The following is a 25,496-nucleotide window of genomic DNA, read 5'->3' as shown; positions in this document are numbered from 1 at the left end:
GGGTTGCACTGAGTCTGGGGCTCAGTTTTCTTGTACATAAAATGGGAAAATTAAAACCCTTGGATATTTGAGGATAACCCAGGAAAATGTGTGGTAAGTGCCTGAGACAGTTCGTGGCTCAGCATGACTCTCCCTGACCATCTGAGCTGCCTCTCCCCTCCCCTGCCTGCCTTAGGGTCTGGCACAGGGCTGAGCACACAGGAGATGTTTAAAATCCAGGTGTTGAAATGTGAGGAACTAGCGGGAGGGGGCTGCCCAGGCGGGCTCTGCCACGCGGAGACAGTGATAGTTATGTCAGCTTACAACTGCGCTCAGAAACACCGATTCAGCACTCGCTTCTGAGTGCAAAGCTCTGCGGGGCTGGGAGGCTGGGGTGGAGTGAGGGAGAGAGGAGGGGGGAGGCAGTGGGGGAACGAGGGGAAGAAGGCACGCAGACACAGAGGGATAGAGGCTGAGAGAGAGGAGATGAGGGATACAGAAAGAGACCCGGAGGGAGAGACTGGCTGAGAAAGAAACAAAGACAGATGGAGAGAAAGTCAGAGAGTTCAGAGAGGCAGAGGGCCAGGAGAGATTGTGTGCAAGCTCAGGGAATGGAGAGAGAGAGAGAGACAGAGGTGCCAGCCAGGCTCCCTGCGCCCTGACCAAGTGACCCGCCAGAGGGCAAGTGAGAGACTCCTTTTTGAGTGAAGACCTCTTGAGGCTGTTGTCTTCTGGATCAAGGGCCATATTCATTCATGATCCCACAAGAGCCGGCAAAGGGGGTCCTCAGCCCGGAGCTAGCAGCTAAGGAGTGGGCTGTGACCTGGTTGATGGGGGCTCCGGGGGCCCTGGAGCTACGTGACAAGCAGATCACCAGCCCCTGAGAGGGGCCGCCCCTGCCACGGCCTGTTGTTCTGGCCATTCAGGGAACACCCCTGAGTGCCGGGGTCCCTGTGGGAGTCTGAAGTGGCAGAGGAGGGACACTTGTGAATGCACACAGGCCACAGGTCCTGGCGAATGGAGGAGGAGGACGGTGAGTGAACAAATGTCCGAGTCTCTCTGGGGTGGAAAAGTCCCCTCTTATCATCCCACTGCCTCGGTTTGGATGCCTCCACGGTCAGCCAGCTCCCCACTCCCTTAATCCAGAAAGCCTGCTGTGATGCTGAGGAGGTCTTTGCTAGGCTGACACTTTCCCTCTGGTCTTAGCTGCTTGTGCTGGGGTAAGCTGTAAGCTAGCACATGAGGTCACAGGGTTACCTGTGGGGAGAGAATCCTGGAACTTTTCTCCGCATCCCAAAGGGAAGCAGGAGTGTGTCTCTTTGGATCTCTTATTTGATCTCAGGGCCCTATTGCCCCAGAGAAAGACTTCAGACAGATTTGTTTATACTGAGATGCTTGGAAGTTACTTTGTAACTTCCTCTAAAGAGGGCAGCTTTTAACCCAAAGGGACACTTCAGTTGATGGTGGAATAACAGGCAGTGGGGAGTGGGTGGGGAGAGATTTAGAAGGGCGGGGGCTCTCTCTGGCTCCCATTTCCCACTGGAATCTCTTCCTTTCCATATTAATTGGAGGTTCTTGGCAGGTGGGGGCCATTTCTTCTGCTTCTCTGACCCCTTCAGGGTCAGTGAGCCCCTCCACCCTCACCCAGGGGTCTTCCTGTGAATGGCAGGAATGGAACAGTAAGCACAGTTTTTGCACCCGTGAACCACATCACCAAGAAAGCCCCCAACCAAGGTATGAGGCCTGCCTGTGGGTGGCTTGCTGGGTGACCTTGGGCCTGTCATTGCCCTCTCGGGGCCTCCACTGCCCATCTGGGTAAGGCAGGGTTTGGACCAATGGACTTTGAAGGCTAGCTGTTGTGATCCAAGGTTCTCGGTCCTTGATCTTTCTCAAATTGCCAGTTAGCACCTAGGCTAGGCTCTGAGTGCAGCAGGAGAAGGTAGATGGACTCCAGAGGACTCAGTGGCTCTAGGCCAGCCAGACAACCAGACTCCCCCATTTGAAAATAATGGGTGAGATCTCAGAGCCGGAGGCCTGTGTACTCTCTTACCTGACTCCCTCAGTGACAGGTAGAGAAACCAAGGCCCGGGTACAGAGGTGGCTTGGTCAAGTCCCTCTGCGTGTTAGTTTTGGGTGGGAACTACAAACAGTTCCTCCTGCCTCTCTGTGCATTTGGTTGGGTCTTAGGGGTGAATCCTGGTGGGCACTCTGGTAGAGGTGAAAGCTAAGACAGGCTCCGAAGGAAAGTGTGAGTGGCGCGTTGTCTTCCAGGGAGAGACTCCAAGGGGAGGGAAAGGTTTAGATTGTGTACCTGTCCTTGGCCCATGCACCCCCTGCATTCTGAGATTCTAGAAGCCTGGGCAGTGGCTGGTGTCTGAGTTGGCTGTTCTGCACTGGGTCTCTGGTGTGTGGTGATGGAAGACCCCATTCCTGGTGCTATGCTGTCCCTGGACCAGCAGCTGGACTGGGCTGGACTCAGCTGTAAATCATGCTTGGTTTACATGCTTGGGCTGGTGGGGATGGTTTATGCATCTCAGGCACCTACCCTGCAACTCAGAACAGGCAGTAACACGTCATTTTAATGAGATTGCAAATTTCCTTGTCACCCAGGAGGATGACAGGCATGGCCATCAACACCTTGCTTGTCCCAGGCCCCACCAGGGAGTGGGTGAGGAAGGCAACGGGACTGGGGGTCCAACTAACCAGACCTGGGAGAGAGGTGCAACTGGCTTGACTTTGGGCACCCCTGCTCCCCAGGCATCTCTCCTCTTTGACAGATGCTCCCACTGCCCTTGAATATGCTGAGTGGATTTTCCTCTCCAGATCTCCACTCATACTGCTCCTGACACCGGGAATGCCTCTCTTTTCCTTTCAATTATCCAGATTCCTCTTTCAAGGCCTAGGTGAAGACCTCTGCCTTCAGGAAGCCTCCTGTGGCCAGCCCAGCCATAACCCTTAGACCTCTGGGGAGGTGGTCCCTGTTTTCTTTCTAACTCCAGTAACCAGGCTGGGGGGTTGTCTGAAGCAAGAGAACAGAAACACCCGGGAGGCTGCATCCAGGCTCAGCTGGAAAGAGAAATGTGATTAGCGATGTCTGCCAGTGTCAGGGGAAGGAAGAATGTAGCCCCCACTGTTTGGTTTCCCTGTGGAGGCATCTGGGCCATGTGGCCATTTATCTTAAGATCTGCACACATGTTGACACTAAACTCCTCTCATTTCTTTATCCTCTATCTGCCTAGGAGTGATATAAGCTCCTGGTGGCAGGCACACTGCCCACACTTTCTCTGTGTCCCTCAAAGTGCTAGGCACTCATGAAGACCCCCAAAACCCTAGTCAGGTGGAAAGGCAGTGAGTAAAATGCTGGCACTTTCCCTGGAGTTGGGAAATAATTCATAGGGTATCAGAGCCATTTACAGAGGAGAGATCTGGGGGGGTGCAAAGTGGGAAAGCGTTTTCTCAAGATCCCAGAGGGAATGAGTTCTGGGAAGGTCTCTGCTGGGCATAAGAGGTTGCCGGACTGCTGAGGTGTGTTTCTCAGCCCAGTGGGGGCAGGGCCTAGCACCCAGCCAGGCACTGGGGTCCTGGGCTGTCTCTCTGGCCCTTGTAGATGCTCCTCTTTTTCTCATCTGGGGCTCAGAGAGCTTTCATTAGTGCAACATCCTCCCACATACGGGAGCCACACCTGTCATTATCCCCGTTTTACCGATGGGAAAACGGAAGGAGCGCCGAGTTTATGGCTGGAACCCAGGGCCCAGCCCCTCTAGCAGGTCAGTGGCAGCTGGAGACTCTGGTTCTAAACGTGGGCTGTCTCAGCTCAGGCCAGTCTCCAGGCTAGCCGAAGAGGCAGGTCTCCTCTTATGGATGCTGACGTAGAGCATGTGAGTTAGAAAGTCACTTGCAGGCCGTTAGTTCTGAGCGCCTTGTGATCCAGATGGAGAAAATGAGGCCCAGAAAAGGCCGTGGCCTAACCCCAGGCCACACAGCCTCCCCTAGTGAACAGGCTCCCTGACAACCTGGTCCCCCAAGGAATGCAGAATAGAGGGTGAGCCAGGTTGTACATCTGGGCCTTTGCTGGGGTCCCACTCTGCCCAGGCCCCAGAACATTAAAGAGAGGAACCCACAGGACTCCTGCCCTGGCAGCCTGCTCTGGGTGTTGTGACACTAGGTCGTACCTTGCTTTCCTAACAAGTTAGATACTTTGACATCTTCCCCATCCTGTTAGGGTAAGGAGAGCAAGTCCTAGGCCTGGGGAGCAGCGTGCAGGCCAGGGTACAGGCCTGGGGCTCAGGAGGGATGCTTGGGTCACTCGGCCTCTGAGCCTTGCTGCCTCATTCCCAGATGAAGCAGGATCAAGCATCTCCACAGTCTATCTTCAAGTTCTCACTGTGGTACAAATGGCTGATGGTAGAACCTTTCCCGAAGTCACGCTGGCAGGAAGGGGAAAGGAGAGGTTGAAGGCGGGAACAGGATGCTGGGGGTTCTGAGATATGGGTCACGATGTGGTCCAGAGAGCAGGTCTGTGGGCCAGACACTCCCTCCCAGGCTGGCCTTCCTCCTCTCCCTCCTTTCCCTCTTTCTCACCGCCTCTGTTCTCCTACTGCAGCTGTTAATTCAGTCCCCCCCCCCTGCATGGAGCACCGTAAAGAGCTGGCCTTCAGCCAGATTTGCATTGGTGGTTTATTGATTTAATTAAGCAGGGACCATAAGCGGTGTCCCCCTCCATGGTGTGAGCTGGGCAGGGGCTGGACCGGGGACCCGTAGGGCGGCTGACGGGCATTAAAGATGGGGAGGCTGCTGATATCAGGGCAGTCTGATCCAGGGACCTATGCTTCCTGTGACCTTTGTCCGTCTGTCTCTTTTGGACTCTATCAGAAGTGCCATTGCAAGTGGCAGTGACAGCTTAGTCAAGCCCGAAGTTTCTGCCAGGGAGACGGGGCCTCCGTGGACAGCGGGCAGAGGGAGCCCTGGCCCCGCTTCAGCAGCCCCTCCTCCTGCAGATGCCTTGCCCAGTGCCCTGGAAAGGCTGTCCTTTCGTCCTCTAAACGGAGCTGCAGTTTTGGAGGCCTGTGGCATGCTCCCCATGCCCACTCTTGCCTGGCATCTCCAGATGCCATCATGGGGCAGGCATTTGCTGCGTCTGCAGAACAGGCAGGAGTGACTGGAAATGACCTCCACACTCCCCGCCCCTCCCTGGCCAGGGAGCACTGGCCTGAGGAACTGTGCGGCCTGCCTACTAGCTGCCCTCTTCGGGCCTCCATCTTTCTAGATGTAAGTAAAAGCTGAAGGCAGCGGCATCTGAGGCCTTGCTGATTCCTCGGTCATCCTTCTTCTTGTGCCTGGGGAGCTGTTCTTATGCCATGGAGTCCTAGGCCCCAAGCTGGGGGATTCTCACATTTCTAGGGTCAGCCAACCCTCACTCCAGCTTTGGAAAGTAGGCAACCTCATGCCCACCTTAGAGACGAGCAACTCAGAGAGGCTGAGTGATCTGCCTCAGGCCACACAGCTCTTAGTGGCAGAGCTTGGTTTGAGCCCAGCCAGCCTTAAGAGGGGGGACAATGATGTTGATGTATTTCCTCTCCCCACCCTGTTGCCACGTCAGCCCTTCCAGTCAGTTACAAGACTCTCCCCTCCTCCCCAGAACTGGAAGAAAAGGTTGGTCTCAGGGCAGCAGGAAGGACTCCAGGGGACAGAAATGCTACAGGCAGCCTTTGGTCCCACTTTAGAGAGAAAGATGGAGGCCCTGGGTTGGTGGTGCCAAGTTGGCCACATTTCCCACAGGGAGCCAGGAGGCTGGGTGAGGGGCTGGGGCTCTGCAGAGTGGCTTCTTTGCAGGACTGGGGCTGGATGCATGGACAGGCTTTGGTGGCCCATAGTCTGATGGACCTGGCAGGGTCCTTGGGGCCCATTGCCCAGATGAGAACACTGAGGCCCAAGGTCACACTGTCTGCGTGGGGGCCTCCCAGGGACAGTCCAGCCTGGCCCTTTGCTGACCCTCACCCCATTTATAGCCCTAGCCACCTGGAGCAAGGTGGGCAGCGAGCACGTGCAGGCACCTGCCCCACAAGCCTGTGTCAGCAGTGTCTGTCTCATGAGTTCACAGCTGCTGACAAACATCTGCTCCGTCTCCCACCCTGGCACCATCTGCCACCCCGCCTGCTCAGCCTCTCTATATAGCTTTCTCAACTTCTCTGTGTCTCTGTGTCTTCCTCTCTCCTCCCTCGCTCATTCTCTGAGTGTCTTGGAATTGGTCATCTGCCTGGTCCACTGGGCAAGGCCAAATGCTCCAATTCCCAGGACCCGGGGGAGATATAGAGTCAAGTGTGAGAGGCCAGGCTTGGGGACTGCAGGGCTGGGAGCTCTGCCATTCCCTGACTGATGGCCCTGAGCTTCCATCTCCTCACCTCTAAAATGGGGAGAAGAGTTCTTACCTTGGAGGGCCGTTGCAAGGCTGAGGACAGTGCCTGGCACTTTCCAAGGCTCCTTCTGCTCCACACCTAGGTTTAGAGTTACTGCCACGGTCATCCAACCTGCCCATTCCCCAACCAGGACATGCCCAGGGATCCTGGGCAGCCCTGAGAAGGTACAGATTCCCAAGCCCTGTCCTCCCAGATCTCTTCTGCCCAGCTGGATCCACCATGCCGTATCCCTGCCGTGTTGTCCCTGGAAAGCTGTTATCTGCCTCTGGTGCATTAACAGGAAGGGCTAGCAGATTGGGGTCCTGGAGCCACCACTCAGCACACCCAGACTTAGCGCACGTCTGCAAAATAGGAAGAATAAGGCTTTCTTCATAGCTTTGATGCAAGAGCTCCTGAAAAGCCCTCAGCACAGGGCCTTCTGTGGACATCAGAGAGCTCAACAAACGGGGCTGGCTCTTCTTGTTGAACCCTTCCAGGGGTGGGGAGCTCACCCCCTCGGGCTGCTCAGAGTGTTGGGATGGGAGAGCAGGGCTGCCTGTTCTACGTGATGCCTTGCTGTGTTGAAATGCTTCAGGGCCCCAAGGAGTCTATGCCTCTGCCTACTTGGCCTCTTTCTCCTCCTAAAAGCCTCCCCCACCTGCCCACACCACTGACTTCCTCTGACCTCTTGCAGAGTGACTGGGTGAGCCTACACCTGGCACCTGTTTCCTGTTGGTTTGCTCATTCTCTCTCACCCAGGGTGTTACAAAAGCCTCCCAAATGGTTGTTCCGGTTCTCCTCTGCACTCTCCACTCCATTCTCCACCTGCATCTAGAAGGATTAAAAGAGAGCATTTTATTGGAGTACTTCTCAGTATAAAGATAGTACGTACAAAGTGCTCAAATCTCAAATGTGTGTTATTGTTCAGTTGCCCAGTCGTGTCTGACTCTTTGCGACCCCATGGACTGCAGTACACCAGGCCTCCCTGTCCCTTGCCATCTCCTGGAGTTTGCCCAAGTTCACGTCCACTGCCTCAGTGACACCATCCAGCTATGTGCAGCTGGGTGGTTTTCTGCATATGTATGTACCATGTAAATGTCTTATTGATTGAGACACAGAACAATTCCAATAGCCCAGCAGGTTCACCTGTGCCCCTTTCCAATCAATAATCTCCCCAGAGGTAACCAGTATTCAGACTTTAATCCCCAAAGTTAATTTCACCTACCCTTGAGCTTTATTTAAATGGGACCACATAGTATATACTCATTCTCTCTCCCTTTCTTTCAGCATTGTTTGTGAGATCCATGCATCCAGTTGCCTGTATTGGGAATTTCTTCTTTTTCATTGCTGTGTAGTATTTCATTGAAGGAAGGTGCCATCAATAATTCTCCTCTCTTCAGTAGTTGGATGTTAGAGTTGTTTTCAGTTTTTAGCTGTGACGACCATTTTTGTGCACATTCTTTGTGGTCACTTGGTGGCTTTCATTCTCTTGGGTAAATACCTGTGAGTGGAAGTTAGATCATTACACAGACATGTGTTTAGTCTCAGTAAATACTGCCAAACAATTTCCCAAGTGGTTGAACCAATTAACACTCCCACCAGTAATGTATGAGCCTTCTGGTAGCTCCACATTCTTGTCAACCTTGGGAGTTATCATTCCTTTTTAATTTTAGACATTTTGGTGGGAGAATAATGGTATCTCATTGTGCCTGTGATTTGCATTTCCCTAATGATTGACGAAGTTAAAAACTTTTCATATGCTTGTTGTGCAACCAGAGATCATCTTTAGTACATGGTGTAAGTCTTTTGCTAGTGTTTTCTAGATTGGTTTATCTGTTTTTTCTTGATCTAGATATTTTTTTCTTGTTCCTTTAAAAATGTATAGTGGATTTGATTAATCTGTTAGATACATGCACAGGAAATGTGCTTTTCTATCTTTGTCACTCACTTTCCCATCCTCTTAGAACCCCTCACTTTGTCACCACTGAGCCTTTGAATATGGGGTGCCTTCTGCCAGGTGGAATCTCCCCCTCTTCTCTGCCTTACTGGGGCTTGCTCTTTCAAGAGCTAAAGCTAACTCCACCACCTCTGGGAAGCTGGCTCTTCCTGCTCCATGGTCAGCCCCTGTGTTTTGTAGGCGTCAGAGCTCACAGCCCATTGGATGCCCTAAAGCAGGCCGGGGGTACCTGGCTTCTTCGTGCTCCTCTGGGGCAGGATGGTGTCTCATGTGTCACAGCGGCCCCACACCTCGCACGGGGCTGGTTCTCAATCAACCCTTGTGGTAGGTTTTCAGTGATAGGACAGAGGCAGAGCCCAGTTTGCCTGCAAAGGTCCCAGTTTACACTTACAGATACAGTATGGTTATGAATGGCCCCTCCTGGAGGCCCTGAGGGGAGGGGAATAGGAGGGAGTGCCAAGGGACTGATGGGGAAGAGAATATTTGTTTCAGGGACAGACTTGGGTCTAGTGCTGACCTGGTGCCAACATGCTGTGTGTGGTCAGGTAAATCTCTTATCTTCTATGCTTCAGCTTCCTCTTCTGTGAAATGGGGAGAATAAATAAATCTTTCGTTGCTTATGTCTCACAGGGTGGTAATAGGGTAGATGAGATGTCAGATGAGCCTGTGACAGGAGCACAATGCAGAGGCAAAGAGAAGCTGCTCCTGCCCCCAGGGAGCCTCCTGCCCCCAGGCTACCTGGGAGCCCCCAGGTGGTGGCTAAATGTCCTTTTCTGAATGTTGAAAACATTTCATAATTTCAATTAAAGGAATTAAAATATAAAAACATATGTTGGGCCCTTCCAACCCTTTGGATGCTTGTGAGGATCCCCTCCTGTCACCTTGGAGCATCACCGTTGACAGGGCTGGGCACGGTCCAGGGCTGCTATGTGGGCACTCGGTCAGGACTCAGCTCTGACAAAGGAGACTCTCCCTGGGATGGAGCTGGCTGAGGACAGGTGTGCTCAGAGTTGGGGAAGAGTGACTCAGTGGCTGCCGAGGGCCAGGTGCCAGCCTGGGGAGGGGGCGAGGTGGGAAGTGGCAGAGGTGAGCTTGACTGGCTTCCAGAGTCAGAGTCAGGGTGGGGCTTCTTAGAGGCCACAGTTTCTTTGTTCGGAAGGGAGACTGAGACCCAGAAGGCAGACGGGACTTGGCCCATGTCACGTGGGAAATTCTAGGCCAGATCTTCCCATTGACTCCACTTCCCACCTGCCCCATGCTTGCCAGGGGCCAGGAGGCATTTTTCTGGGTTCTGCTCAGGTTTCAGAGGCCTGATGTCACCTAGTGAATCCCTAAACAGAGGGTGTCCTCTGTGTCTTGGCCCTGGGTGTCCCTGCAAGGAGATCCTCAGCATCCTGGGGGGGTTCCCAGAGAAGATGGGGGTGCTGAGCGGGAAGGTGTGGTGCTGGTGCTGATGGTCTGGCTTGTGGAGACAATTGTTGGCATCCTGACATCTTTTCTCAACTCCACAGTCAGTGCCTAGGGGTTGGTGGCCTGAAATTAGCCACGGCGGGAGTATTGATGGAAATAGGGAAATGCTTCAAGAAAGAGTGGTTCCCTGAATGCCAAGTTTCCCATTACCAGCATACCGCTGCCTGGTCCCATCCCCCTCAGCCATACAGCTCCACTTTATGATTTGAAGAAAGGTTTAAGAATTAAAAATAAAAATCATTCTTTTGGACCATTCAATTTGTTTTAATCTACCCTGCAAGTGCCAAGGAAGTCTGTGTGTTGTGGACTAACCTGGGCTAACTTGTATGTCCTGAACTGACCCCTGATTCTGGGCTGTCCTGGGCTAAGCGGTATTACAAGCCAACCCAAGTGCTCTGGGCTAACCATCTGTTTCTGGGCTAACCCAGGCTGATGTGCGTGTTCTGGGTTAAGGGGTGGGTCTGGGCTAAGCTGGGAGTGAGTTCTAAGCTAGCCTGGGCTGACACATGTATTCCGAGAGAAGCTGTAGCTTCTGGGCTACCGTGGGGACTTGTTCCAGACTACTCTTCAGGACCTGGGCGGGGGGCGGTCCCTGCTCCTCTCCTGGAGACAAGGGTAAGGTTCGGAGCTCTGGTCCCAATGCCCTCTTATTTTTTCAGGGGTGAGAAAGAGGCCCGCAGTTTTCCTTCCTATAAATGAGAACAACCAGAGGTTAGCAATGAACTTGGAGCTCTGTTGGGAGCGAGCACCTCAAAGGGGCTCAGGAGGCCCAGAGCCAGCCTCTCTTCCTGGACCTGTGGGGGAAGGGGAGGTACCACCAGCTCCTGTGTAGGGCAGGCAAGACTGGGCTGGCCGGGTGAGGGACAATGGGGCCACTGTGGGTTCTGGGGAGGAAGCCAGACAAGAGAAGGGCTCCCTGCCCGTTCTGACTCTTCCTGCAGAAGGAAGGCTGGGACCTCATTTAAGATGACTCTGGGGATTTCCCTGGTGGTGCAGTGGCTAGGAATCTGCCTGTCAGTGCAGGGGGCAGATCCCTGGTCTGGGAGGATCCCACATGCCGCGGGGCAGCTGAGCCCATGTGTCGTAACTACTGAAACCTGTGTGCCTAGAGCCTGCACTCCGCACAAGGGAAGCCACCACAATGAGAAGCCTGTATACCACAATGAAGAGTAACCCCATCTCACCACAACTAGAGAAAGCCTATGCAAAGCAATGAAGACCTAGTGCAACCAGTAAATAAATAAATAGACTTGACTCCATTCCCAGCCTCACCGGGAACCCCTCCTTCAAGGGGCATTCATGCACAGCTCTGTGTCAGCCAACGCATCCCTGGCTGCCCATGGTTTTCGGGGATGGAGGATCACCAGCCCAGACTCTGTGGCACCTCTCGGAACCCCTGTCCACATGACCTCCCTCTAGCCCTGGGTCCATCTTCCACTGCTTCCCCAGGGCACTGAGGTGAGAGCTACTGTATCCCGCACCACTCCCAGCCCCCGGTGACCTCCCTTCTGCCCCAGACTGAAGGGCTGCTTTCTGGGGGGTCTGCTGGGCCTGCTGGGGGAGTTTCCTCCAGCATGTGCACCCTATGGATGTAACTATATCATGCCAGACAGATACAGTGACAATAGCATCAGTGCCCCCAGTACCCCTGAGAAGGCCAGTGCTGACCTCAAAGTGCTGCCCACACCCCGAGTTAGGGACACCCCTCAGTCATCTTCCCCTTCTTCCCCATTGGGTACATCTGTCCTTCCTCCCTCCCTCCAATCAAGCCCCCTCATTCTGACCCTCCTTTAATACCTAGTTCCAGAGTCCCTCTGGAGGGTGGGTGCAGTGCACAGCAGACAGATGCCTCCCCTGTCCTCCTTGCAGCTTGCAATTCCTGAACCCATTCCAGCTTTGCTTCTGCCGCTCCCTCTATGTGCCAGACTCTCTCCTCATCCCCTCCTCCAGGAAGCTGTCCCTGATTCCTCACAATGCCTTTCTTCCTTTTCAATTCCTGGAAAACTGCTCCCTCACTCACTGGTGCCCTTTTGGCAACCCCAGGTCACTTCCCGGGATGGGTGGGCCTCAAAACACTCCAGGCCATGTGAGAGACAGGCCCATTCCTGGCTGAGGTCCTTCCATCCATCCGTTGCCTCTGGTAAGGCCAGCACTGCTATCAAGGTCACAACAAGGTCCTTCTCCCATGTTGTCTGGGCTGGCTGGGGCTGGCCAGGGGTCTCCACACTTACAATTGTGCAGGGCAGGGTGGCATCTGGGGTCTGTGGACAGGCAGGCTCTCTGAGCCCTGTGTTTATGGTGGGAATTTTGCTCCGAAATCACCAGCCTCACCTAGTGTTTCTGTTCTCATTCACCCATCATTGTGCCTGTTTGGCCAGAGTTAGGAATGGGTGGGGAATCCTCTATGAAGGGGTTCAAGGTCCTGAAGGATGGGCCTGCCTATCTTTACCTCCAGTTCCTCCAGAAGACGGGCTCCTGGTGGCCCTCTGTATAAAACACTGACCACCTCCAAAGGCCTGAAGGCCAGCAACTTCTTTTTCTTGCCTGACTCTCCACTCTTGGCAGCAGGCACCTCCACCTCTGGGCCCGCTCCTCCTTCCTCCCCGTGCTCCCCTCTCCCCAAGTCTTCTTTCCTTTCACCTCTCCTTTCCTCTATTCCTCCAAGAAAACACAGTCTTATATTTGAAGGGAAGGGGGCACAATGACTTCTGAGCTCTAGGGGCTTGGTGGGCAAGAGGGAGAGGAGGGCTGGGAGGGAGCAGAGCAGAGGAGGGTTTGGAAAGGCAGAGAAAAAAGTCCAGGAAATGAGGTTTGGGCTACCCTGAGAGTCAGCATAGAGAAGGGCTGCTTTATTCCGTGGGGAACCATCGAAAGTTGATGAGCAGACAGACATGAAGGGCAGGCCTTGGGGACTACTTAGTGGCTATGAATAGGAGAGAAGGGGGCCTGGAGGTGAGGACCAGGTTATGTCCATTCTGGGATCTGAGCATGGGTTTAGGTATTGGGGTAACCTTAGGCTTCAGTTTCCTTTTCTGTCAGGTGGGTAGTAATCCTAAACTAGTGTAAGGAGACCGTATCACGTGAGCAGTGATCTGCCTCATCGTCTCTGGGCACCATGGCCTGCAATTCTGACACTGGTCACTAGGTGGCAGCCAGCCCCCAGGACCCCCATCTGCAGCCCCAAGCGCGGGCCAAGACTTTTCCCCTGAGATGGTCAGTCTCAGAGCTGCCTAATCCAGTCTGCACTTTGTAGGTGGAACCATCTCTCCTTACCCACCCACCAGGGCCTTGGGGCACAGAGGGGAGGCCTGAATGAGAAACTCCCGGTCCACGTGCCTGATATGGGGGCCTCTCTCTGGGGCAGGCCTGTGCCAGGGGACAATTTGTGTAGGGTTGCCAGATGTAGCAAATAAATACAATATTTGGGATATAACTATACTAAATGTTATTCATCATTAATCTGAAATTCAAATTTATCTGGCAACTCTGACTCTGAAGCACTGGCCATCATGAGGGACAAGGCCAATCACTCACATACCTGCTCTGAGCACAGGGCGTGGGCTCAGGTTGCTGGGGCTGAGGGCTGTCAGAAAGGGAGTTGGCACAGGGTGGGTAGACCAGCTTCAGTTCAGTCACTTCCCCTGGATGCCTGTTCGTCTATCCATCTATTCATTCATGGGAAAAAGTGGAAACAGTGGCAGATTTTATTTTCTTGGGTTCTAAAATTACAGTGGATGGTTACTGCAGTCACAAAATTAAAAGATGCTTGCTCCTTGACAGCATATTAAAAAGCAGAGACATCACTTTGCCAACAAAGGTCTGTCTACTCAAAGCTATGTTTTTTCCCAGTAGTCACTTACGGATGTGAAAGTTGGACCATAAAGAAAGCCAAAGAATTGATGCTTTTGAACTGTGGTGCTGGAGAAGACTCTTGAGAGTCTCTTGGACTGCAAGGAGATCAAACCAGTCAATCCTAAAGGAAACCAACCCTAAATGTTCATTGGAGTGACTGATGCTGAAGCTGAAATTCTAATACTGTGGCCACCTGATGCAAAGAGCTGACTCATCAGAAAAGACCCTGATGATGGGGAAGATTGAAGGCAGGAACAGAAGGGGATGACAGAGGATGAGATGGTTGGATGACATCATCGACTCAGTGGACATGAGTTTGAGCAAACTCTGGGAGATAGTGAAGGACAGGAAAGCCTGGTGTTCTGCAGTCCATGGGGTCGCAGAGTCAGACATGACTGAGCGACTGAACAACAATCCATCCCTCCCTCCATCCATCCATCCATCCATCCATCCCCCCATCCATCCATCCATCAATCCACCCACCTGTCTGAGTCACTCCGTGAGGACTGGCTAGGCTCTGGGAGCATAGAGACCATGGGCCACTGTCCTCACATTCTCATGGACTCTATTTCTGTCTTTCTAGTTCCAGCCTATCCGGTCTCTCTGGAGCCTTGGCAGAGCCTGGTGGTGGAACCACATGGAATACATGACTTCTGCCTGCTCTGAGAGTTGTGCTCACCATTCTGGCTGGACACACACACTCCACTTTCCCCATCACTGGACTGGGATATTCAGAGGGCCGGAGTGGCTTAGAGTGTTGACAATTGTACCTTTACAGGTAGTCATGCACGTGAGTGGGACTAGGAAGAGCAGGGAAGGGAAAGGGGAAGCAAGGGTTGAGGGAGGGCCACTCTGTGGGCAGGTCCAGAGGGTGGGCCTTCATGTGGAGACAGCACCTGCCTTTCCTTGCCTCCCTGGGGTACAGGGGGCTCAGGACTCCGAAGGCCAGCTCAAGGATGCCTCCTGGAGACCAGCTGACCTCATCTCCTGCTCCCACGATCCCACTCCCATGATGATAGATGTGAAAACTGAGTCCCAGAGAGGTGTAGTGAGTGACTCAAGGCCACACAATGTCCTGCTCCTCATCTGAGTGTATTGCCCTGTGTCCTCCAGGCTCTGATCTGCTCTAGCTCTCAGGCACTGTGAGGCACCTTCTGTCCCCGCAGGGTCCCCAGCAGGCCCTAGGCTGGGCCAACTGCAGTAACACAGCCTGGGGCCTGAAGACCTGCCCTCAGCCACACTCTTCACAGGGAAGAAGATTCACGAGGCAGGTGAGTTAGTTTAAAGGAACCTGCAGTCTTTTTATCACCTTGATGGCTACAGTGGATTTTGTTTCAGGGAATATCTGTAAGACTTTAATTAAATCAGGAACTCAGGCCCCGCCAGCTTCCCTGCTGCTTATCAGCTTCTTAAGGCTGTGATTCATTACCCAGGATTATTTTTTTCATCCCTGAAATAATCTTTAAAGGCCTTCTATCAGGAAGATTAAAACCATAAGTCATACATGCACACATGGTTGCTTTCTTTTTTTCTGCACATGGCGGTGTGGAGCCACCCAGAGGACTGGGCCACACGCTGCCCTGGCCTTCTCGGTCCCTCAGGGACCCTCTGCTGCCCTGGCTGGGGGAGGAGCAAGGGGGTGTGGCCCTCTGGCTGGACAGAGGTCTGGCTGGAGTTGTGGGTGCTGGGGTAGCCTGGGTGGGTGGGAAGCGGGAGAGAAAGGAATTTAGCATTGGGTTTCCGCTGATGTCCTGGGTGAGAAAGGCCAGGCCTGTCACTCATCACCCTCTACCCTCACCAGCAAAATACAAAGGAAAGTAAGAGACCGAGAGACAGACTTAGCTCCTCTCTCGACCTGCAGCTCACCTTTTCCTCTTACTCTTCCTTCTTTGCTTGATGACTCTTCTCCTTCCTTCACTTAACAAACATCCACTGGTCCTGCTCTGGGTCATTGTCTGTTCTGGGTGCTCAGCCGGGCAAGACAGATGAGATGCCTTTTAGGGACACAGACAAGTAGTGAGTGATGACACCACATTTATTTCTCTCTCCCTCTCTTCGACTCTTTGCCTCCCGGTCCCCTTTACCCCATCTCTCTCTGTCTCTGTCTTTGAAACTGGAGAAGCAAGACTTTCTTTTCCAGTGAGAGACAGGACTTCTTACTGGAGGTAGTGACCTTGAACTCATCTTGAACTGCTCACAGTGACTCTCCCCTGGGCCAGCTTCTTCAGGGGCAGGGTGGTCTCAATCCAGGTCCCCAGGCCCTTGAGGATGAATTAAGTCCCTGGTTCAGCCTCTAACGGGAACAAGGCAGTCGGGGGCATGGAGAGAGGAGGGTGGACTTCCTGGAGGAGATGGTCATGAGGACTCGGGTAGGCTACAAAGAACTTGGGTCTGGAGCATAACCTGCTCTGGCCCTCACGCTCTAACCCTTAGGCCCCTAGTGCCTGTTTCATCTCTTTTGAGGGTGAACTATGAGGTGCTGAGACTCAGCTTTTGACAGATGCTTCCCACTCTAGCCCTTGGCCATTGCCAGGTGTAGTGAGTTGTTAGTCACACCACAAGTGTCACAGCTTTGGAGATGTTACTTTGTGCAATGTTGTGGTGGCTGTGTGCATGGGGGCAGATGGGAGCCCAGGAAGTCTCATGTAGAGCTTCCAGGTGGGTCTACCCTGGGACTTGGAATTGCCCTGCACTTGCTGGGGCTGGGAGCAGTCGCAGGTACCATTGGCATGAGTTGGTCTGCAAAAGTGTGTATGTGAAGAAGAAATTTCATGAGTGGATATGGTGGACCGAGATGGAGCAAGGGGACCTGGGAGCTGGGAGCCTGGGGTGAGATGCGGCCTAACCCCCAGCACATGACTTTACTTCCATTCTCTTCCACTTCCAGGCTTTTGCATGGGCTGTTCCCACACATCTTCACCCCCACATCACCTGGGATCATCCACCCATCTCATGCCACACTGCCCAGATGAAGCCAGGTCCCTGGTCAGCCCCTCTCACAGTGTGCAAGGCCCGAGTCCCGAGCAGCCCTGGAGTTGATTTGTGCAGTGACTTGGTGGGACAGGCTCCCTTTGGGGGCTGTCAGCCCCACAGGGCGGGACTGTAGCTGTTGGCTCATGGCTGGGCCCCTCTGCCTGGCAAAAGTCTGCCAAAGGAGAAGACGAGTTGAGGGGAGGGATTTGGAGATGTGGAGTTCCCAAGAGGGGTTGCTTCAGGTCCCTGGTATTGCAGCATGGCCCAGAACAGAAGCATTCTTGGTCCACTTCTGCCCAGAACACTGAGGGTCTTTGTGATGCTGACAACCAGCCAGGCTGGCCCCACAAGGGATCAGATCTGTCAGCCTGGCTCTCTTCTCCTGGGGCCACAGGTGTGGCAGGGGCTCAGGCACATGGGAAAGCCCCCTTCTCTTCCCAGCCTCCTCAGCCTTTCCTGGGTTGGAGTGGGAACTGTAGATGAAGACAATGAGCTGGCACGATCTGGGGGCGGACACTACTGTGACCTCCTCCACATTGCAGGCTGGCCAGGCCGGTAGACATTTATATTTATATTGATTTGTGTCACACATGATGACTTCATTTTCTGAAACAAAACTCAGGAATGTATGCAGAAATGTATGCAGTCAAATCCAGGCCATCTTGGTTTTCTGTAACATCTGCTCCCAACTGTGTGTGTGTGTGTGTGTGTGTGTGTGTGTGCATGAAGCCCCAGCATTTTATCAGACAGTGATTGAGTTTCAGGGGCTGTGGGCTGACCTGTGGTTCATCCGAAAGTTGAGGGTGAAGGCTGATCACGGAGAGGCAATTAGCTCGTGATTGCTGGAAAGGCAAAGGTCTCTCCTTATAATGATAGCTCCTGCTTATTGGGCACTCAGCAAGCCCCCTGTGGGAAGTGTTATATGTGTAGCATTTCTGGACTTTGCAACAGCCTTGCAGTGTAATTGTTACTGTCCCATTTTACAGATAAAGGAACAGAGAGGCTAGGGTGCTTCATTCATTCATTCACCCATTCATTCATGCATGCACATGTTCACAGAGTCTTTACAGTAGGTCCACTGTATGCTGGGTCCTTGATGGGAAGTGAGGGAGCTGGCTGAAACTCAGCCCAGCTAGGATTGGACCTGGTCTTTTGCTCTATTGCGGGCCTTCCCTGGCACCATGCCTGCTCAGAAGGAAGAGCCTCAAAGGAGCTTGATAGAAGCTTGAGGATTCGCTGGGTTCACAAACCAAGGATGACAGTGCAGGGAGATGGGGTCCTGATGGGGGCTGGGCTGGTCACCGCTGGAAGGCAGGGCCACTTTGGGCTGCCCAGGGATGCTTGGAATTCATCCCTGGTCTGGTCCTGGCTTGGAGCCACACTTGTGTGCTTCACTCCTACAAAATCGTGGCTAAAAATGGAAAACCTCAACAGTCCTTTATCTTTCTGCCTCTCCTGAGCCCTAATTCTCCCATATTCTCTCAGCGGCAGCCCAGCCCACCTCGGTGCTTGCCTTGGATACAGCACGCTTGAGGTTCTCAAGACCTGTTTGTCTTGTTATATCAACACAGCAGAAGCAGCGGCAGCAAGGCTGATAAAATAATAAAGCTCCTTATTTGCATCAGGCTTGGTTTCATATCCCTGATCTCATTTTGTTCAGTGACCAAAGGAGGGAGATGCTTTTATCATCACCCCCATTTTCAGCTGAGGAAACTGAGCGAGGACTTTCTCTGCCCTGTGGGTGCTTCTGTGCCAAGATTTCGCCAAAGCTCCTTTCACTTGATATTGGGTGGGGGCAGTAAAGCCAAAGGCAGCAGAGGTTTGTACCTGAAAGAGAAAACTTTGCAGTCACAATCTTGGCGTTGAAGTCTCAAGTACTCTGGGCTCAGTTTCCTCATCTGTATAATGGGGCTAATGAGGGCACCTCCCCCCACCCCCACCCTTTTACGTGACTCTTTTGGGATTAAGTGAGATGCTGTGTGTGTAACCCTGTTGGTACAATGCCGGCACAGAGTAGGTCAGGATGAAAAGTGATGAGGAGGAGAAGAGTGGAAAGGGGGCAAGACAGTCACCCCCTTGCTGCAGAATCTAAGCTAAGAAGTATGGGAAAATGTCCCTGGCAGCTCATGGGCAGGTGGGCTTTCCCAGCCAGAGGGAGGAGGCAGATGGCAGCATGTGCTTGGCCAGGAGCTAGGGATGTGGGGTCAAACCACCTCCCTGAACCTCTCTTTCTACCTTTATGAAATGGGAGTGAGCCACCTGTCTGCTTTTCCAGTGCCATCCGGCAGCTCAAACCATGTCACAGATGTGAAAGATCTTAGGAAAATTTCTGGCATTGCTTAAATCAGAGAACAATAGGCATTTCCAGTACTATCAATAATTTCCTCTGTTTTACCTCTCAAAATACAAAGAAAAGACTCCTGCCCGAGAAGCTTCTAGCCCAAGATGATTCATTCCCTCCCTGTGAGTCCCTGCAGCTTCCTGCGGCACCATTCCATCTGCACCCCGCACCCCCAGCCCTCTCTGCTCCAAGGGTCTTGGTGGTCTGTTTGAGACCCTGGGGTCTGGCGCGATGGCTCCTGGAAGCCGTGATGCCACAAGCTTGCTTGGTGACTGCTCTAATCTCAGGGCTTTTGTCAAACAGTTTGGGTTGTTGGGAGGGTCCAGTGAGGTAGTGTGTGGATGTGTGTGTAACACACGTTGGGTGCTCAAGACATATTAGGCCCTCTTTTCTTGACTTCTCAGTCCTAAGTCTCCCCCTTCTTGAATATACACTTTATCTACAAGATGAGGGGGTTGGATTGAAAGGATGGCAAAGCACGAGGCTATTCTTGGGACTACCCCACACTCTCCAAGGGGCAGGCCGGCACCACTAATCAACTGGAATCAACCTCAGAATCCCTCTTGACCGAGGATCCAGGGAACCTCAACCAATCAGTTCACACAGAGTCTGAACTTCTAAGGGCTGGAACAGTCCTGGTATGGGAAGGCTCAAGGATTCTACATGGGGGAGGGTGGATTTAACACTCGATGTGTGAGAACAGGAGGAAGAAGAGGGGGAGGGGAAAAGGAGGAAGATGATAATCCCTCTATATGCGTAAGACCTGCTGCTTCCAGAGGGTGCCCTGAGACACAGGAGGGCCTGCCTGGCAAAGACGTACAGGTTGGAGGCTGGGAACCCCAGGCCTGGGGTTCAGTACCTGTCCTTTCCCAACTGTTGGCTCCAAACAGGCTCCAATACATGTCATCGCCACCATCATTTACTAAGGGCTTACTCTGCCAGGTCTTCAGCTGGGCATGTGGGTCTGTGACTTCACTAATCCTCAAAGCCCCACTCATCCCCATTTTATAGACAGAGAGGCAGAGACTAAAACATGGGGACTTGGTCGCTAAGGTTGCACCTCCAGACAGGAGCTGAGCTGTAAACTCCCATCTGTTCCTGCTGGATTTACTCAGGCCATTAGCCAGGTCCCTGACATCAAATGAATTCTATAATTTGTAAATGCAGCTGAGTGGCTTTTACAGAGGAATGTCGGGAAGTGATAAAAAAAATCTTCGATAGATTTACGGAGCAGCCGAATGCCAGCATTTTACCCCCTCCTGCTTTCTCCAGGAGCCACACACGACCAGAGAGGAGACCCAGGAAGGCTTTTGTGGCCAACAGCCAGGCCTTCCATCGACTTGTACAAGACAGGTTTATGGCGGCCCAGAGGAGACCAGGAATGCAGGGCAAGAGGCAGAAGGCTGCCTCTGTCTAGGGCTCAGGCGGGAATGTGACAGGCTGGCAGGTGAAGCCTGGCAGGGTGCTAGGAAGTTCTTTGGATGGCAGGCTGACAGAGGCATTTCTGAGGCTATTTCTCCACCTGCCCTTTCCCTGCCTCAACCCCATCCTCTAAAGCACCGGGAACATACATGCCTGCCCCTTCTTTTAGGTCACCAACCTTCAGACACTTAAGACCGTGCTCATGCCCTCTCCCAGGGGCATCTGGGCCATGTCTTCTCCAGCCAGTGCCCCTCTGTTTAATCCAGCACATCAGAGATGCGCTGTAACTAACAAGCTGCCTGGTGTGGTGGTGAGCTCCCCAGAGCTGGGGGCATTCAAGCAGAGGCTGTGAGAATGAGCTGGGGTGAGGCAATTAAGCTGGATGGCCTCTAAGACTCTTTCTCATCCTCTTTGATTCTAGCCTGGCCCTGGCATACATGGAAGCCACTGGAAGGGTCTGCCAGGAAGCTAGAGTGAGGTGACCAACTTGGTTTGCTCAAGACTAAGGAGTTTCCAGGGTTGTGGGACTCAGTGCTAAAACTAGGAAAGTCTCTTTCCCTTCCTCTTTCTCTGGCAGCTGGGCAGAGGAAGGAGGGACCTGCCCTCCACTGGTTTCCCTGGTGTAACCTGCCCCAGCTGCTGTCAGGCTGTCTGCAGCCCAGCCTCACCTGCTTCTTCCTGCCCCAGCTTCCCTGCTCCCTGCATGGTGGAGGTGGAGAGGGTGGAGACTGGTGAGGGCTGAGGCAGGAGCCTCCCCCTGCTCAAGGCTGCTCTTCACAGCGGGAGGGCAGACCTAGAGTGTGGAGGACCCTGGGCCCCTTCAGGGAAACAGAGCTGTTCAGGGGTCAGTCCTCAGCAGGGCAGGGCTGGGGCCCTGAAGCTCCCTGTGGCTGGACTTCAGCCCCTCCATGCGGCCTGGCACCCGGCAGAGGTGGGGCGGGGGCAGGGTGGGAGCAGATGGTCCCAGGATGGGGCAGTGGCAACCGGGAAGCTCAGGCCCTGGGCTGACCTCACCACTGACCTGGGGTACACCACTGCCCTCTCTGAGCCTCAGTGTCCTCACGGGGGTAGAAGAGAGTCCCCTGTTCCTGCCATTCACTGTGTGGCCCGGATGGTGGGATCTATAGCTCTGACACTTCAGCGGGTGCAGGGGGTGATTCTTAACATGAACACAGGCCTAATTCTTGCTCAGATTACCAGGGGGTGGACCTCAGGCTTGCTCTTCATCACACACATGCTGAGCAATGTGCAAATTCCCTCATGGCTTCTGCACCTGAATCTGTGTACACCCACCCACCTCCACATAGGCACACCCCACTCATCCACACAGACACACCTTCAGACACCCCCGTACACCTTCATATCCCCCCGTGCTTGCACACCCTCAAGCACACATACAGCCACCCCCCACCCCTAGCACTGCCTTCCCAGGGCAAGTGATGGAGCAGCAGAGACATGGCATTTCAGGATGAAGAACTGTGGGAGAGCCTTGCTCTGCAGCACAGGTGGGACTCAGAGACTCTGGGAAACAGCAGGGTGGGGAGGCAGGTCACCCACAGCCTGTAGGTGAGGAGTCCTGAGTAGATTCCTCCAGCCTAGGTCCCGGGCGCTGGGTCCTGCAGGGGTGCCAGAGGGCCCTGCTCCCCTCTCACAACCTGGTTCCTGGAAGCGGCCGGGCGAGCCCAGCCTCACATCCCTGACCCTGAGCTTTAGCCTTCTTTAAAATGCAGGAGGACACGTGGTGGGGGGAGTGGAGGTGACTGGCCCAAGGTTGTGCAGAAACCAGGAAGGAAACCAGATCTCTCCCGAGAGGCTACGAGATGCTCTAGAAATGTGACACATGAAGGTTGCGGAGGAGCCTGCGGGAGGAAGGGCTTTCATCTGCCTGGGCCCCCGGAATGCTTGACTCACAAAGGCCAGAGGCTCCTCCAAGGGGCCATATATGCAGGGGCCCACTGGGAGAAAAGCCGGGTGGAGCCAGGGGCCAGTGGCTCTGGCTGCTTCTCCCTCGGGGGTCTCTCTGCCTCCCTCCCCGCCCCCATCTCCTGGTCTGCTTACCTGTCCGTCTGTCTTGCTCTAGACTCTTGCTCTAGTTCTGGCCACAGCCTCAGTCCACATCCCAAAGAGCCTTGTCTGCGGTTGCCTCTCCCCTGGGCCAGCACCGGTGCCAGGCCACGTGATCCGTCCCAGGCTGCCACGTTCATCCCGGTCCAAATACTGCCATCTGGCGGTGTGGGCGGGCCATCCCAGCTCCAAGGAGACATGGAGGTCAGTCTTCCCGGAAGAGGGAGTCAGGGCCCAATCTTGAAGGAGAAGCACGATTTCAAAGAGCGGTGGAAGTTCTAGCTCAGGGGATGCTAGAAATGTCGACTGGGGACTGGCCTGCCTGGAGGGCCGTTGCAGCCGTGGAATGGGTCAGAATAAGTACAGGGTGAGAAGGTTGGGCTGAGGGTACAGATGGTGGAGAGTCTGCCCTGAAGGGGTGGAGAGGGAGCCCAAGCAGATGAGGGGAACCAGGGTTGCTTGCGAGTTGGAGGAGGACTGGAACAGGGCTGTGCCTCCCCAGACCAAAGAGGGGGGCCAGCCATGTCAGCTGCTGTAAAGGGGCCTAGGGTGACCATCGGGAGGCTGGTGGTGACCCTGGTCAGAGCAGCTCCATGATGTGTGGGCATGGCCGGACTGCAGGGGTAAGGAGTGAGGGGAAAGTGAAGTGTGCAGACAGCAGCCATAGACTACTTTGTGGGTTCATGGGGGAGAGAGGGCCCTGAGCCCAGCCTGCTATGTACCCCTGAGATGGATAGTGGGGAATGCTTCTCAGCCCCTGGCTCTCCTGCAAGAGGCAGGAGAGGGCACAGGAGCCAATAGTAGCTTCCAAAGCTCTAGGACAAGCTCATGCTGAATTAACAGGTGACATCTGTCCTGCTCTGCCCAGACCACAGCCCCAGGGCCTTCACCCTTGGACGGGCATAAACAACTGCTGTATGTCTCCAGGAAAGAAAGTGGTGGTGCCTGGGCCACAAACACTGAGCTAGGGGCTGGGTGCTAAAGAAGTTCTAGACTTGGAGTTAGGGAGAACATGATCATTGCTCTCAAATGTCTGAAAGTCTGTCTGTTCAAGCAAGAGGAATTCTACTTGCCCAGGGTAACTCCTGAAGGCAGAGCTAGCTTCAGAGCTGGGGAGGGTCAAGAGGCAATTTTCAGCTCCAATGAGGAAGTCTCTAGGTCAGTAGTGTCCCCTAGTGTCTGCTGGAGGCACAAGGACAGGTGTGAGTCCTGTTGCTGGCGGTAACGGGGCAAAGGATGTCTCTTTGTCATACCTTGGATATGTAAGACATCCAAGAACAAGGATGTCTACCCAAAGAACAAGGGATCCAAGGGACACCCAAGAACTGCATGACATGATCTCTGCTCTTGGGGGCTGATGGGATCATCTGGGAAACTTGACTTGGACAAAACAGAGTGAGCTAGGGAAATATGAAGGACTGTCAGGTCCATTCCACGTTTCTGGAAGAACTTGGGCCCCAGTAGAACTGCTCTGCACCGGCACAGGCTGTCTGGTGGATGGTAAGGAAGAATACAGTTGGAATGGGGTAACCTTGGGCAGGGGGTGCAGGAAAGGGGTCCCAGTTTCTGGCATGAGGAGGGGGTTGGATGCGAACAGATGACCTCTGCGGTTCCTTCAGTCCAGAGTTCCTTGGCAGCAGAAAACACCCGCAGAACTCTAAGCAGCACACAAGGTTACTGAGGACGGAGCAGAGATCCCAATATAGCTGGCAGGAGGAAGGCGGTCGCGGGCGAGGGGAAAGTAGGTCCCCCGAACAAATGAGGTGGGGCACGAAATTAACGAGGCTGGAAAGGACTGAGATCAGGGACTCATTTTTAAAAACTGTCTTTTAGCTAAAAAATGAGGGAAAGGAATTTGGGCAATGAAGATGTAATTGAGATGGTGAATGCATCTGTCAGCCTCTAGCCAACTGGGCAGAGAGAGGGGCCTCCTGGAGAGCAAGTACGAGGTACAGATCAGGGGGACTGGGGTGATTCCTACATGCCATGCAAGGTAGAGAGGAGCTGGCAATGGGAGGTATGAGACAGCAACAGGGGCAACCACCTCCTGCCCACACAGGCAAGGCTCCACATCATTCTGTCCCCTGCCTGCCCTCAGGCACCACGCACTGACAGACCTCCTATCCCAACCTCTGCTCATGCTATCTCTTCACTTGATATGCTATTTTACCCTGGCCAAGAGGGGCTTGTCCTGAATGACCTCCAAGGGTCCTTCTATTTGGCCTCTTGCATGGTGGGTGTACGGGCTGCCTGAGTCACTCTGGGTCACTGCTTGCCTTCACCCTTGCCTCTTTGGGAAGAGTAGATGCTGGTGCTTTGGTGGCTTGGGACCTTGCCTACCCTACTCTGTCCCAAGCCAGTTGGTCGCAGGGCAGTGGCTCCCTGGAGATAGAGGCTCTGCTGGATTCTCTCTGGTCTGCCCGGCCCCTAGTCTGGCACCCAGGGCAGAGGTTGTGCTGAATGGATAGCTGGATAGATGGAGGTGGAGGCAGAGAGGGGAGAGGGGGTGGCTGGCTGACTGGATAGATGGATGGATCAATTCAGTCTGACCACCTGTATGCATCTGGCAAAGTGCATGGTTAGCTGCATTAGAAGGATTTTATCCTTCACTGGGTGGGAACATGGAGGGAGAAAAGGGTGGAGGAGGAGAAAGCAGGGAGGAAGTAAGGAAGGAGGAATTGGATAATCTAGCTCAAACCAGAACTACTGGGTTCCTGAGGAAGAGGAAGGTGCCCTTCCTGCCTCTTCCCAGGGCAGGGCCCCATAGCTCCTGCCATTGGCCTCTGCCAGAAGGTGGCTGAACTCTAGGATCAGGGCCCAGGAGAGGGAGCTAATTAAGAATTGACAGGCCTGGAGGGCCTGTCAGAGAGGGGACGAGCATCATCCAAGGTCACACAGTGCAGGAGAGGGGCAGAAGGAAAACAGAATCCCTGAGCTTTCCTAAGACAGTGCCATGGCTATCCTGGGACAGTCCCACTTCCCTGAAGTCCCATCCCTTTTCCCTTTAGGCAATCCCCTGAGCCACTCCCTCCTCCAGGTAGGG

At 53.8% G+C, this 25,496-nt stretch overlaps 1 long non-coding RNA gene across 1 annotated transcript; it reads right to left on the bottom strand.

Annotated features, from left to right (window-relative positions):
* Window positions 1–7,392: 7,392 nt before the first annotated feature.
* LOC122446835 lies at window positions 7,393–22,556 on the bottom strand. Its single transcript, XR_006270999.1, has 3 exons — window positions 22,448–22,556; window positions 15,520–15,647; window positions 7,393–7,875 (listed from the first exon to the last, which is right to left on the bottom strand). It is a non-coding gene; the product is annotated as an uncharacterized LOC122446835 (long non-coding RNA).
* Between the last annotated feature and the right edge of the window lie 2,940 nt (window positions 22,557–25,496).

This window comes from Cervus canadensis, chromosome 8, assembly GCF_019320065.1.
Source record: "Cervus canadensis isolate Bull #8, Minnesota chromosome 8, ASM1932006v1, whole genome shotgun sequence".
Lineage (NCBI taxonomy): Eukaryota > Metazoa > Chordata > Mammalia > Artiodactyla > Cervidae > Cervus > Cervus canadensis.
The sequence above is the reverse complement of the archived record's forward strand: the minus strand, read 5'-3'. Positions and strand labels throughout refer to the sequence as shown.